Source organism: Oncorhynchus gorbuscha, unplaced genomic scaffold, assembly GCF_021184085.1.
Source record: "Oncorhynchus gorbuscha isolate QuinsamMale2020 ecotype Even-year unplaced genomic scaffold, OgorEven_v1.0 Un_scaffold_1072, whole genome shotgun sequence".
In the NCBI taxonomy this organism is placed as follows: domain Eukaryota; kingdom Metazoa; phylum Chordata; class Actinopteri; order Salmoniformes; family Salmonidae; genus Oncorhynchus; species Oncorhynchus gorbuscha.
The window spans coordinates 15,001-28,000 of NW_025745964.1; the positions used below are offsets into that span (position 1 = coordinate 15,001).

At 36.0% G+C, this 13,000-nt stretch overlaps 1 protein-coding gene across 1 annotated transcript in view; it reads right to left on the reverse strand.

The window, feature by feature from the left end:
- LOC124021167 overlaps window positions 1–13,000 on the reverse strand; it is an 86,784-nt gene that overhangs the window by 11,880 nt on the left and 61,904 nt on the right. The gene's annotated exons all lie outside the window — the stretch shown is intronic.

A 13,000-nucleotide genomic window follows, 5' to 3' on the forward strand; every position in this document is an offset into this window, starting at 1 on the left:
TTCTAGTTAAAGACCATCCATTCCATTCCGGTAACAGATAGTTCTAGTTAAAGACCATCCATTCCATTCCAGTAACAGTTAGTTCTAGTTAAAGACCATCCATTCCATTCCAGTAACAGATAGTTCTAGTTAAAGACCATCCATTCCATTCCAGTAACAGATAGTTCTAGTTAAAGACCATCCATTCCATTCCAGTAACAGATAGTTCTAGTTAAAGACCATCCATTCCAGTAACAGATAGTTCTAGTTAAAGACCATCCATTCCATTCCAGTAACAGATAGTTCTAGTTAAAGACCATCCATTCTAGTAACAGATAGTTCTAGTTAAAGACCATCCATTCCAGTAACAGATAGTTCTAGTTAAAGACCATCCATTCCATTCCAGTAACAGTTAGTTCTAGTTAAAGACCATCCATTCCATTCCGGTAACAGATAGTTCTAGTTAAAGACCATCCATTCCATTCCAGTAACAGTTAGTTCTAGTTAAAGACCATCCATTCCATTCCAGTAACAGATAGTTCTAGTTAAAGACCATCCATTCCATTCCAGTAACAGATAGTTCTAGTTAAAGACCATCCATTCCATTAACAGATAGTTCTAGTTAAAGACCATCCATTCCATTCCAGTAACAGATAGTTCTAGTTAAAGACCATCCATTCCATTCCAGTAACAGATAGTTCTAGTTAAAGACCATCCATTCCATTCCACTAACAGATAGTTCTAGTTAAAGACCATCCATTCCATTAACAGATAGTTCTACTTAAAGACCATCCATTCCAGTAACAGATAGTTCTAGTTAAAGACCATCCATTCCAGTAACAGATAGTTCTAGTTAAAGACCATCCATTCCATTCCAGTAACAGATAGCTCTAGTTAAAGACCATCCATTCCATTAACAGATAGTTCTAGTTAAAGACCATCCATTCCATTCCAGTAACAGATAGTTCTAGTTAAAGACCATCCATTCCATTCCAGTAACAGATAGTTCTAGTTAAAGACCATCCATTCCATTCCACTAACAGATAGTTCTAGTTAAAGACCATCCATTCCATTAACAGATAGTTCTAGTTAAAGACCATCCATTCCAGTAACAGATAGTTCTAGTTAAAGACCATCCATTCCATTAACAGATAGTTCTAGTTAAAGACCATCCATTCCATTCCAGTAACAGATAGTTCTAGTTAAAGACCATCCATTCCATTCCACTAACAGATAGTTCTAGTTAAAGACCATCCATTCCATTAACAGATAGTTCTAGTTAAAGACCATCCATTCCAGTAACAGATAGTTCTAGTTAAAGACCATCCATTCCAGTAACAGATAGTTCTAGTTAAAGACCATCCATTCCATTCCAGTAACAGATAGTTCCAGTTAAAGACCATCCATTCCATTCCAGTAACAGATAGTTCTAGTTAAAGACCATTCATTCCATCCCAGTAACAGATAGTTCTAGTTAAAGACCATCCATTCCAGTAACAGATAGTTCTAGTTAAAGACCATCCATTCCATTCCAGTAACAGATAGTTCTAGTTAAAGACCATCCATTCCATTCCAGTAACAGATAGTTCTAGTTAAAGACCATCCATTCCATTCCAGTAACATATAGTTCTAGTTAAAGACCATTCATTCCAGTAACAGATAGTTCCAGTTAAAGACCATCCATTCCATTCCAGTAACAGATAGTTCTAGTTAAAGACCATCCATTCCATTCCAGTAACAGATAGTTCTAGTTAAAGACCATCCATTCCATTAACAGATAGTTCCAGTTAAAGACCATCCATTCCATTCCAGTAACAGATAGTTCTAGTTAAAGACCATCCATTCCAGTAACAGTTAGTTCAAGTTAAAGACCATCCATTCCAGTAACAGATAGTTCTAGTTAACGACCATCCATTCCATTCCAGTAACAGATAGTTCTAGTTAAAGACCATCCATTCCATTCCAGTAACAGATAGTTCTAGTTAAAGACCATCCATTCCAGTAACAGATAGTTCTAGTTAAAGACCATCCATTCCAGTAACAGTTAGTTCAAGTTAAAGACCATCCATTCCAGTAACAGATAGTTCTAGTTAAAGACCATCCATTCCAGTAACAGATAGTTGTAGTTGAAGACCATCCATTCCAGTAACAGATAGTTCTATTTAAAGACCATCGATTCCAGTAACAGATAGTTCTAGTTAAAGACCATCCATTCCAGTAACAGATAGTTCTAGTTAAAGACCATCCATTCCAGTAACAGATAGTTCTAGTTAAAGACCATCCATTCCAGTAACAGATAGTTCTAGTTAAAGACCATCCATTCCATTCCAGTAACATATAGTTCTAGTTAAAGACCATCCATTCCAGTAACAGATAGTTCCAGTTAAAGACCATCCATTCCATTCCAGTAACAGATAGTTCTAGTTAAAGACCATCCATTCCAGTAACAGATAGTTCTAGTTAAAGACCATCCATTCCAGTAACAGATAGTTCTAGTTAAAGACCATCCATTCCATTAACAGATAGTTCTAGTTAAAGACCATCCATTCCATTCCAGTAACAGATAGTTCTAGTTAAAGATCCATTCCACTAACAGATAGTTCTAGTTAAAGACCATCCATTCCACTAACAGATAGTTCTAGTTAAAGACCATTCATTCCAGTAACAGATAGTTCAGTTAAAGACCATACATTCCATTAACAGATAGTTCTAGTTAAAGACCATCCATTCCATTCCAGTAACAGATAGTTCTAGTTAAAGACCATCCATTCCAGTAACAGATAGTTCTAGTTAAAGACCATCCATTCCATTAACAGATAGTTCTAGTTAAAGACCATCCATTCCAGTAACAGATAGTTCTAGTTAAAGACCATCCATTCCAGTAACAGATAGTTCTAGTTAAAGACCATCCATTCCACTAACAGATAGTTCTAGTTAAAGACCATCCATTCCAGTAACAGATAGGTCTAGTTAAAGACCATCCATTCCAGTAACAGTAACAGATAGTTCTAGTTAAAGACCATCCATTCCAGTAACAGATAGTTCTAGTTAAAGACCATCCATTCCATTCCAGTAACAGATAGTTCTAGTTAAAGACCATCCATTCCAGTAACAGATAGTTCTAGTTAAAGACCATCCATTCCAGTAACAGATAGTTCTAGTTAAAGACCATCCATTCCATTCAGTAACAGATACTAGTTAAAGATCCAGTTCTAGTTAAAGACCATCCATTCCATTCCAGTAACAGATAGTTCTAGTTAAAGACCATCCATTCCATTCCAGTAACAGATAGTTCTAGTTAAAGACCATCCATTCCATTAACAGATAGTTCTAGTTAAAGACCATCCATTCCAGTAACAGATAGTTCTAGTTAAAGACCATCCATTCCAGTAACAGATAGTTCTAGTTAAAGACCATTCATTCCAGTAACAGATAGTTCTAGTTAAAGACCATCCATTCCAGTAACAGATAGTTCTAGTTAAAGACCATCCATTCCATTCCAGTAACAGATAGTTCTAGTTAAAGACCATCCATTCCATTAACAGATAGTTCTAGTTAAAGACCATCCATTCCATTCCAGTAACAGATAGTTCTAGTTAAAGACCATCCATTCCATTCCAGTAACAGATAGTTCTAGTTAAAGACCATCCATTCCATTCCAGTAACAGATAGTTCTAGTTAAAGACCATCCATTCCATTCCACTAACAGATAGTTCTAGTTAAAGACCATCCATTCCATTAACAGATAGTTCTAGTTAAAGACCATCCATTCCAGTAACAGATAGTTCTAGTTAAAGACCATCCATTCCAGTAACAGATAGTTCTAGTTAAAGACCATCCATTCCATTCCAGTAACAGATAGCTCTAGTTAAAGACCATCCATTCCATTAACAGATAGTTCTAGTTAAAGACCATCCATTCCATTCCAGTAACAGATAGTTCTAGTTAAAGACCATCCATTCCATTCCAGTAACAGATAGTTCTAGTTAAAGACCATCCATTCCATTCCACTAACAGATAGTTCTAGTTAAAGACCATCCATTCCATTAACAGATAGTTCTAGTTAAAGACCATCCATTCCAGTAACAGATAGTTCTAGTTAAAGACCATCCATTCCATTAACAGATAGTTCTAGTTAAAGACCATCCATTCCATTCCAGTAACAGATAGTTCTAGTTAAAGACCATCCATTCCATTCCACTAACAGATAGTTCTAGTTAAAGACCATCCATTCCATTAACAGATAGTTCTAGTTAAAGACCATCCATTCCAGTAACAGATAGTTCTAGTTAAAGACCATCCATTCCAGTAACAGATAGTTCTAGTTAAAGACCATCCATTCCATTCCAGTAACAGATAGTTCCAGTTAAAGACCATCCATTCCATTCCAGTAACAGATAGTTCTAGTTAAAGACCATTCATTCCATCCCAGTAACAGATAGTTCTAGTTAAAGACCATCCATTCCAGTAACAGATAGTTCTAGTTAAAGACCATCCATTCCATTCCAGTAACAGATAGTTCTAGTTAAAGACCATCCATTCCATTCCAGTAACAGATAGTTCTAGTTAAAGACCATCCATTCCATTCCAGTAACATATAGTTCTAGTTAAAGACCATTCATTCCAGTAACAGATAGTTCCAGTTAAAGACCATCCATTCCATTCCAGTAACAGATAGTTCTAGTTAAAGACCATCCATTCCATTCCAGTAACAGATAGTTCTAGTTAAAGACCATCCATTCCATTAACAGATAGTTCCAGTTAAAGACCATCCATTCCATTCCAGTAACAGATAGTTCTAGTTAAAGACCATCCATTCCAGTAACAGTTAGTTCAAGTTAAAGACCATCCATTCCAGTAACAGATAGTTCTAGTTAACGACCATCCATTCCATTCCAGTAACAGATAGTTCTAGTTAAAGACCATCCATTCCATTCCAGTAACAGATAGTTCTAGTTAAAGACCATCCATTCCAGTAACAGATAGTTCTAGTTAAAGACCATCCATTCCAGTAACAGTTAGTTCAAGTTAAAGACCATCCATTCCAGTAACAGATAGTTCTAGTTAAAGACCATCCATTCCAGTAACAGATAGTTCTAGTTGAAGACCATCCATTCCAGTAACAGATAGTTCTATTTAAAGACCATCGATTCCAGTAACAGATAGTTCTAGTTAAAGACCATCCATTCCAGTAACAGATAGTTCTAGTTAAAGACCATCCATTCCAGTAACAGATAGTTCTAGTTAAAGACCATCCATTCCAGTAACAGATAGTTCTAGTTAAAGACCATCCATTCCATTCCAGTAACATATAGTTCTAGTTAAAGACCATCCATTCCAGTAACAGATAGTTCCAGTTAAAGACCATCCATTCCATTCCAGTAACAGATAGTTCTAGTTAAAGACCATCCATTCCAGTAACAGATAGTTCTAGTTAAAGACCATCCATTCCAGTAACAGATAGTTCTAGTTAAAGACCATCCATTCCATTAACAGATAGTTCTAGTTAAAGACCATCCATTCCATTCCAGTAACAGATAGTTCTAGTTAAAGACCATCCATTCCACTAACAGATAGTTCTAGTTAAAGACCATCCATTCCACTAACAGATAGTTCTAGTTAAAGACCATTCATTCCAGTAACAGATAGTTCTAGTTAAAGACCATACATTCCATTAACAGATAGTTCTAGTTAAAGACCATCCATTCCATTCCAGTAACAGATAGTTCTAGTTAAAGACCATCCATTCCAGTAACAGATAGTTCTAGTTAAAGACCATCCATTCCATTAACAGATAGTTCTAGTTAAAGACCATCCATTCCAGTAACAGATAGTTCTAGTTAAAGACCATCCATTCCACTAACAGATAGTTCTAGTTAAAGACCATCCATTCCACTAACAGATAGTTCTAGTTAAAGACCATCCATTCCAGTAACAGATAGTTCTAGTTAAAGACCATCCATTCCAGTAACAGTAACAGATAGTTCTAGTTAAAGACCATCCATTCCAGTAACAGATAGTTCTAGTTAAAGACCATCCATTCCATTCCAGTAACAGATAGTTCTAGTTAAAGACCATCCATTCCAGTAACAGATAGTTCTAGTTAAAGACCATCCATTCCATTAACAGATAGTTCTAGTTAAAGACCATCCATTCCATTCCAGTAACAGATAGTTCTAGTTAAAGACCATCCATTCCATTAACAGATAGTTCTAGTTAAAGACCATCCATTCCATTCCAGTAACAGATAGTTCTAGTTAAAGACCATCCATTCCATTCCACTAACAGATAGTTCTAGTTAAAGACCATCCATTCCATTAACAGATAGTTCTAGTTAAAGACCATCCATTCCAGTAACAGATAGTTCTAGTTAAAGACCATTCCATTCCAGTAACAGATAGTTCTAGTTAAAGTTAATTCCATTCCAGTAACCAGTTCCAGTTAAAGACCATCCATTCCATTCCAGTAACAGATAGTTCTAGTTAAAGACCATTCATTCCATCCCAGTAACAGATAGTTCTAGTTAAAGACCATCCATTCCAGTAACAGATAGTTCTAGTTAAAGACCATCCATTCCATTCCAGTAACAGATAGTTCTAGTTAAAGACCATCCATTCCATTCCAGTAACAGATAGTTCTAGTTAAAGACCATCCATTCCATTCCAGTAACATATAGTTCTAGTTAAAGACCATTCATTCCAGTAACAGATAGTTCCAGTTAAAGACCATCCATTCCATTCCAGTAACAGATAGTTCTAGTTAAAGACCATCCATTCCATTCCAGTAACAGATAGTTCTAGTTAAAGACCATCCATTCCATTAACAGATAGTTCCAGTTAAAGACCATCCATTCCATTCCAGTAACAGATAGTTCTAGTTAAAGACCATCCATTCCAGTAACAGTTAGTTCAAGTTAAAGACCATCCATTCCAGTAACAGATAGTTCTAGTTAACGACCATCCATTCCATTCCAGTAACAGATAGTTCTAGTTAAAGACCATCCATTCCATTCCAGTAACAGATAGTTCTAGTTAAAGACCATCCATTCCAGTAACAGATAGTTCTAGTTAAAGACCATCCATTCCAGTAATAGTTAGTTCAAGTTAAAGACCATCCATTCCAGTAACAGATAGTTCTAGTTAAAGACCATCCATTCCAGTAACAGATAGTTCTAGTTGAAGACCATCCATTCCAGTAACAGATAGTTCTATTTAAAGACCATCGATTCCAGTAACAGATAGTTCTAGTTAAAGACCATCCATTCCAGTAACAGATAGTTCTAGTTAAAGACCATCCATTCCAGTAACAGATAGTTCTAGTTAAAGACCATCCATTCCAGTAACAGATAGTTCTAGTTAAAGACCATCCATTCCATTCCAGTAACATATAGTTCTAGTTAAAGACCATCCATTCCAGTAACAGATAGTTCCAGTTAAAGACCATCCATTCCATTCCAGTAACAGATAGTTCTAGTTAAAGACCATCCATTCCAGTAACAGATAGTTCTAGTTAAAGACCATCCATTCCAGTAACAGATAGTTCTAGTTAAAGACCATCCATTCCATTAACAGATAGTTCTAGTTAAAGACCATCCATTCCATTCCAGTAACAGATAGTTCTAGTTAAAGACCATCCATTCCACTAACAGATAGTTCTAGTTAAAGACCATCCATTCCACTAACAGATAGTTCTAGTTAAAGACCATTCATTCCAGTAACAGATAGTTCTAGTTAAAGACCATACATTCCATTAACAGATAGTTCTAGTTAAAGACCATCCATTCCATTCCAGTAACAGATAGTTCTAGTTAAAGACCATCCATTCCAGTAACAGATAGTTCTAGTTAAAGACCATCCATTCCATTAACAGATAGTTCTAGTTAAAGACCATCCATTCCAGTAACAGATAGTTCTAGTTAAAGACCATCCATTCCACTAACAGATAGTTCTAGTTAAAGACCATCCATTCCACTAACAGATAGTTCTAGTTAAAGACCATCCATTCCAGTAACAGATAGTTCTAGTTAAAGACCATCCATTCCATTCCAGTAACAGATAGTTCTAGTTAAAGACCATCCATTCCAGTAACAGATAGTTCTAGTTAAAGACCATCCATTCCATTAACAGATAGTTCTAGTTAAAGACCATCCATTCCATTCCAGTAACAGATAGTTCTAGTTAAAGACCATCCATTCCATTCCAGTAACAGATAGTTCTAGTTAAAGACCATCCATTCCATTCCACTAACAGATAGTTCTAGTTAAAGACCATCCATTCCATTAACAGATAGTTCTAGTTAAAGACCATCCATTCCAGTAACAGATAGTTCTAGTTAAAGACCATCCATTCCATTCCAGTAACAGATAGTTCCAGTTAAAGACCATCCATTCCATTCCAGTAACAGATAGTTCTAGTTAAAGACCATTCATTCCATCCCAGTAACAGATAGTTCTAGTTAAAGACCATCCATTCCAGTAACAGATAGTTCTAGTTAAAGACCATCCATTCCATTCCAGTAACAGATAGTTCTAGTTAAAGACCATCCATTCCAGTAACAGATAGTTCTAGTTAAAGACCATCCATTCCATTAACAGATAGTTCTAGTTAAAGACCATCCATTCCATTCCAGTAACAGATAGTTCTAGTTAAAGACCATCCATTCCATTCCAGTAACAGATAGTTCTAGTTAAAGACCATCCATTCCATTCCACTAACAGATAGTTCTAGTTAAAGGCCATCCATTCCATTAACAGATAGTTCTAGTTAAAGACCATCCATTCCACTAACAGATAGTTCTAGTTAAAGACCATCCATTCCAGTAACAGATAGTTCTAGTTAAAGACCATCCATTCCAGTAACAGTAACAGATAGTTCTAGTTAAAGACCATCCATTCCATTCCACTAACAGATAGTTCTAGTTAAAGACCATCCATTCCATTAACAGATAGTTCTAGTTAAAGACCATCCGTTCCAGTAACAGATAGTTCTAGTTAAAGACCATCCATTCCAGTAACAGATAGTTCTTGTTAAAGACCATCCATTCCATTCCAGTAACAGATAGTTCCAGTTAAAGACCATCCATTCCATTCCAGTAACAGATAGTTCTAGTTAAAGACCATTCATTCCATCCCAGTAACAGATAGTTCTAGTTAAAGACCATCCATTCCAGTAACAGATAGTTCTAGTTAAAGACCATCCATTCCATTCCAGTAACAGTTAGTTCTAGTTAAAGACCATCCATTCCAGTAACAGATAGTTCTAGTTAAAGACCATCCATTCCATTCCAGTAACAGTTAGTTCTAGTTAAAGACCATCCATTCCAGTAACAGATAGTTCTAGTTAAAGACCATCCATTCCATTCCAGTAACAGTTAGTTCTAGTTAAAGACCATCCATTCCATTCCAGTAACAGTTAGTTCTAGTTAAAGACCATCCATTCCATTCCGGTAACAGATAGTTCTAGTTAAAGACCATCCATTCCATTCCAGTAACAGTTAGTTCTAGTTAAAGACCATCCATTCCATTCCAGTAACAGATAGTTCTAGTTAAAGACCATCCATTCCATTCCAGTAACAGATAGTTCTAGTTAAAGACCATCCATTCCATTCCAGTAACAGATAGTTCTAGTTAAAGACCATCCATTCCAGTAACAGATAGTTCTAGTTAAAGACCATCCATTCCATTCCAGTAACAGATAGTTCTAGTTAAAGACCATCCATTCTAGTAACAGATAGTTCTAGTTAAAGACCATCCATTCCAGTAACAGATAGTTCTAGTTAAAGACCATCCATTCAATTCCAGTAACAGTTAGTTCTAGTTAAAGACCATCCATTCCATTCCGGTAACAGATAGTTCTAGTTAAAGACCATCCATTCCATTCCAGTAACAGTTAGTTCTAGTTAAAGACCATCCATTCCATTCCAGTAAACGATAGTTCTAGTTAAAGACCATCCATTCCATTCCAGTAACAGATAGTTCTAGTTAAAGACCATCCATTCCATTAACAGATAGTTCTAGTTAAAGACCATCCATTCCATTCCAGTAACAGATAGTTCTAGTTAAAGACCATCCATTCCATTCCAGTAACAGATAGTTCTAGTTAAAGACCATCCATTCCATTCCACTAACAGATAGTTCTAGTTAAAGACCATCCATTCCATTAACAGATAGTTCTAGTTAAAGACCATCCATTCCAGTAACAGATAGTTCTAGTTAAAGACCATCCATTCCAGTAACAGATAGTTCTAGTTAAAGACCATCCATTCCATTCCAGTAACAGATAGCTCTAGTTAAAGACCATCCATTCCATTAACAGATAGTTCTAGTTAAAGACCATCCATTCCATTCCAGTAACAGATAGTTCTAGTTAAAGACCATCCATTCCATTCCACTAACAGATAGTTCTAGTTAAAGACCATCCATTCCATTAACAGATAGTTCTAGTTAAAGACCATCCATTCCAGTAACAGATAGTTCTAGTTAAAGACCATCCATTCCAGTAACAGATAGTTCTAGTTAAAGACCATCCATTCCATTCCAGTAACAGATAGTTCCAGTTAAAGACCATCCATTCCATTCCAGTAACAGATAGTTCTAGTTAAAGACCATTCATTCCATCCCAGTAACAGATAGTTCTAGTTAAAGACCATCCATTCCAGTAACAGATAGTTCTAGTTAAAGACCATCCATTCCATTCCAGTAACAGATAGTTCTAGTTAAAGACCATCCATTCCATTCCAGTAACAGATAGTTCTAGTTAAAGACCATCCATTCCATTCCAGTAACATATAGTTCTAGTTAAAGACCATTCATTCCAGTAACAGATAGTTCCAGTTAAAGACCATCCATTCCATTCCAGTAACAGATAGTTCTAGTTAAAGACCATCCATTCCATTCCAGTAACAGATAGTTCTAGTTAAAGACCATCCATTCCATTAACAGATAGTTCCAGTTAAAGACCATCCATTCCATTCCAGTAACAGATAGTTCTAGTTAAAGACCATCCATTCCATTCCACTAACAGATAGTTCTAGTTAAAGACCATCCATTCCATTAACAGATAGTTCTAGTTAAAGACCATCCGTTCCAGTAACAGATAGTTCTAGTTAAAGACCATCCATTCCAGTAACAGATAGTTCTTGTTAAAGACCATCCATTCCATTCCAGTAACAGATAGTTCCAGTTAAAGACCATCCATTCCATTCCAGTAACAGATAGTTCTAGTTAAAGACCATTCATTCCATCCCAGTAACAGATAGTTCTAGTTAAAGACCATCCATTCCAGTAACAGATAGTTCTAGTTAAAGACCATCCATTCCATTCCAGTAACAGTTAGTTCTAGTTAAAGACCATCCATTCCAGTAACAGATAGTTCTAGTTAAAGACCATCCATTCCATTCCAGTAACAGTTAGTTCTAGTTAAAGACCATCCATTCCAGTAACAGATAGTTCTAGTTAAAGACCATCCATTCCATTCCAGTAACAGTTAGTTCTAGTTAAAGACCATCCATTCCATTCCAGTAACAGTTAGTTCTAGTTAAAGACCATCCATTCCATTCCAGTAACAGATAGTTCTAGTTAAAGACCATCCATTCCATTCCAGTAACAGTTAGTTCTAGTTAAAGACCATCCATTCCATTCCAGTAACAGATAGTTCTAGTTAAAGACCATCCATTCCATTCCAGTAACAGATAGTTCTAGTTAAAGACCATCCATTCCATTCCAGTAACAGATAGTTCTAGTTAAAGACCATCCATTCCAGTAACAGATAGTTCTAGTTAAAGACCATCCATTCCATTCCAGTAACAGTTAGTTCTAGTTAAAGACCATCCATTCTAGTAACAGATAGTTCTAGTTAAAGACCATCCATTCCAGTAACAGATAGTTCTAGTTAAAGACCATCCATTCCATTCCAGTAACAGTTAGTTCTAGTTAAAGACCATCCATTCCATTCCGGTAACAGATAGTTCTAGTTAAAGACCATCCATTCCAGTAACAGTTAGTTCTAGTTAAAGACCATCCATTCCATTCCAGTAACAGATAGTTCTAGTTAAAGACCATCCATTCCATTCCAGTAACAGATAGACCATCCATTCTAGTTAAAGACCATCCATTCCATTCCAGTAACAGATAGTTCTAGTTAAAGACCATCCATTCCATTCCAGTAACAGATAGTTCTAGTTAAAGACCATCCATTCCATTCCAGTAACAGATAGAGTTAAAGTTAGTTCTAGTTAAAGACCATCCATTCCAGTAACAGATAGTTCTAGTTAAAGTTAACAGATAGTTCTAGTTAAAGACCATCCATTCCATTCCAGTAACAGATAGTTCTAGTTAAAGACCATCCATTCCATTCCAGTAACAGATAGTTCTAGTTAAAGACCATCCATTCCAGTAACAGATAGTTCTAGTTAAAGACCATCCATTCCAGTAACAGATAGTTCTAGTTAAAGACCATCCATTCCATTCCAGTAACAGATAGTTCTAGTTAAAGACCATCCATTCCATTAACAGATAGTTCTAGTTAAAGACCATCCATTCCATTCCAGTAACAGATAGTTCTAGTTAAAGACCATCCATTCCATTCCACTAACAGATAGTTCTAGTTAAAGACCATCCATTCCATTAACAGATAGTTCTAGTTAAAGACCATCCATTCCAGTAACAGATAGTTCTAGTTAAAGACCATCCATTCCAGTAACAGATAGTTCTAGTTAAAGACCATCCATTCCATTCCAGTAACAGATAGTTCTAGTTAAAGACCATCCATTCCATTCCAGTAACAGATAGTTCTAGTTAAAGACCATCCATTCCATTCCACTAACAGATAGTTCTAGTTAAAGACCATCCATTCCATTAACAGATAGTTCTACTTAAAGACCATCCATTCCAGTAACAGATAGTTCTAGTTAAAGACCATCCATTCCATTAACAGATAGTTCTAGTTAAAGACCATCCATTCCATTCCAGTAACAGATAGTTCTAGTTAAAGACCATCCATTCCATTCCAGTAACAGATAGTTC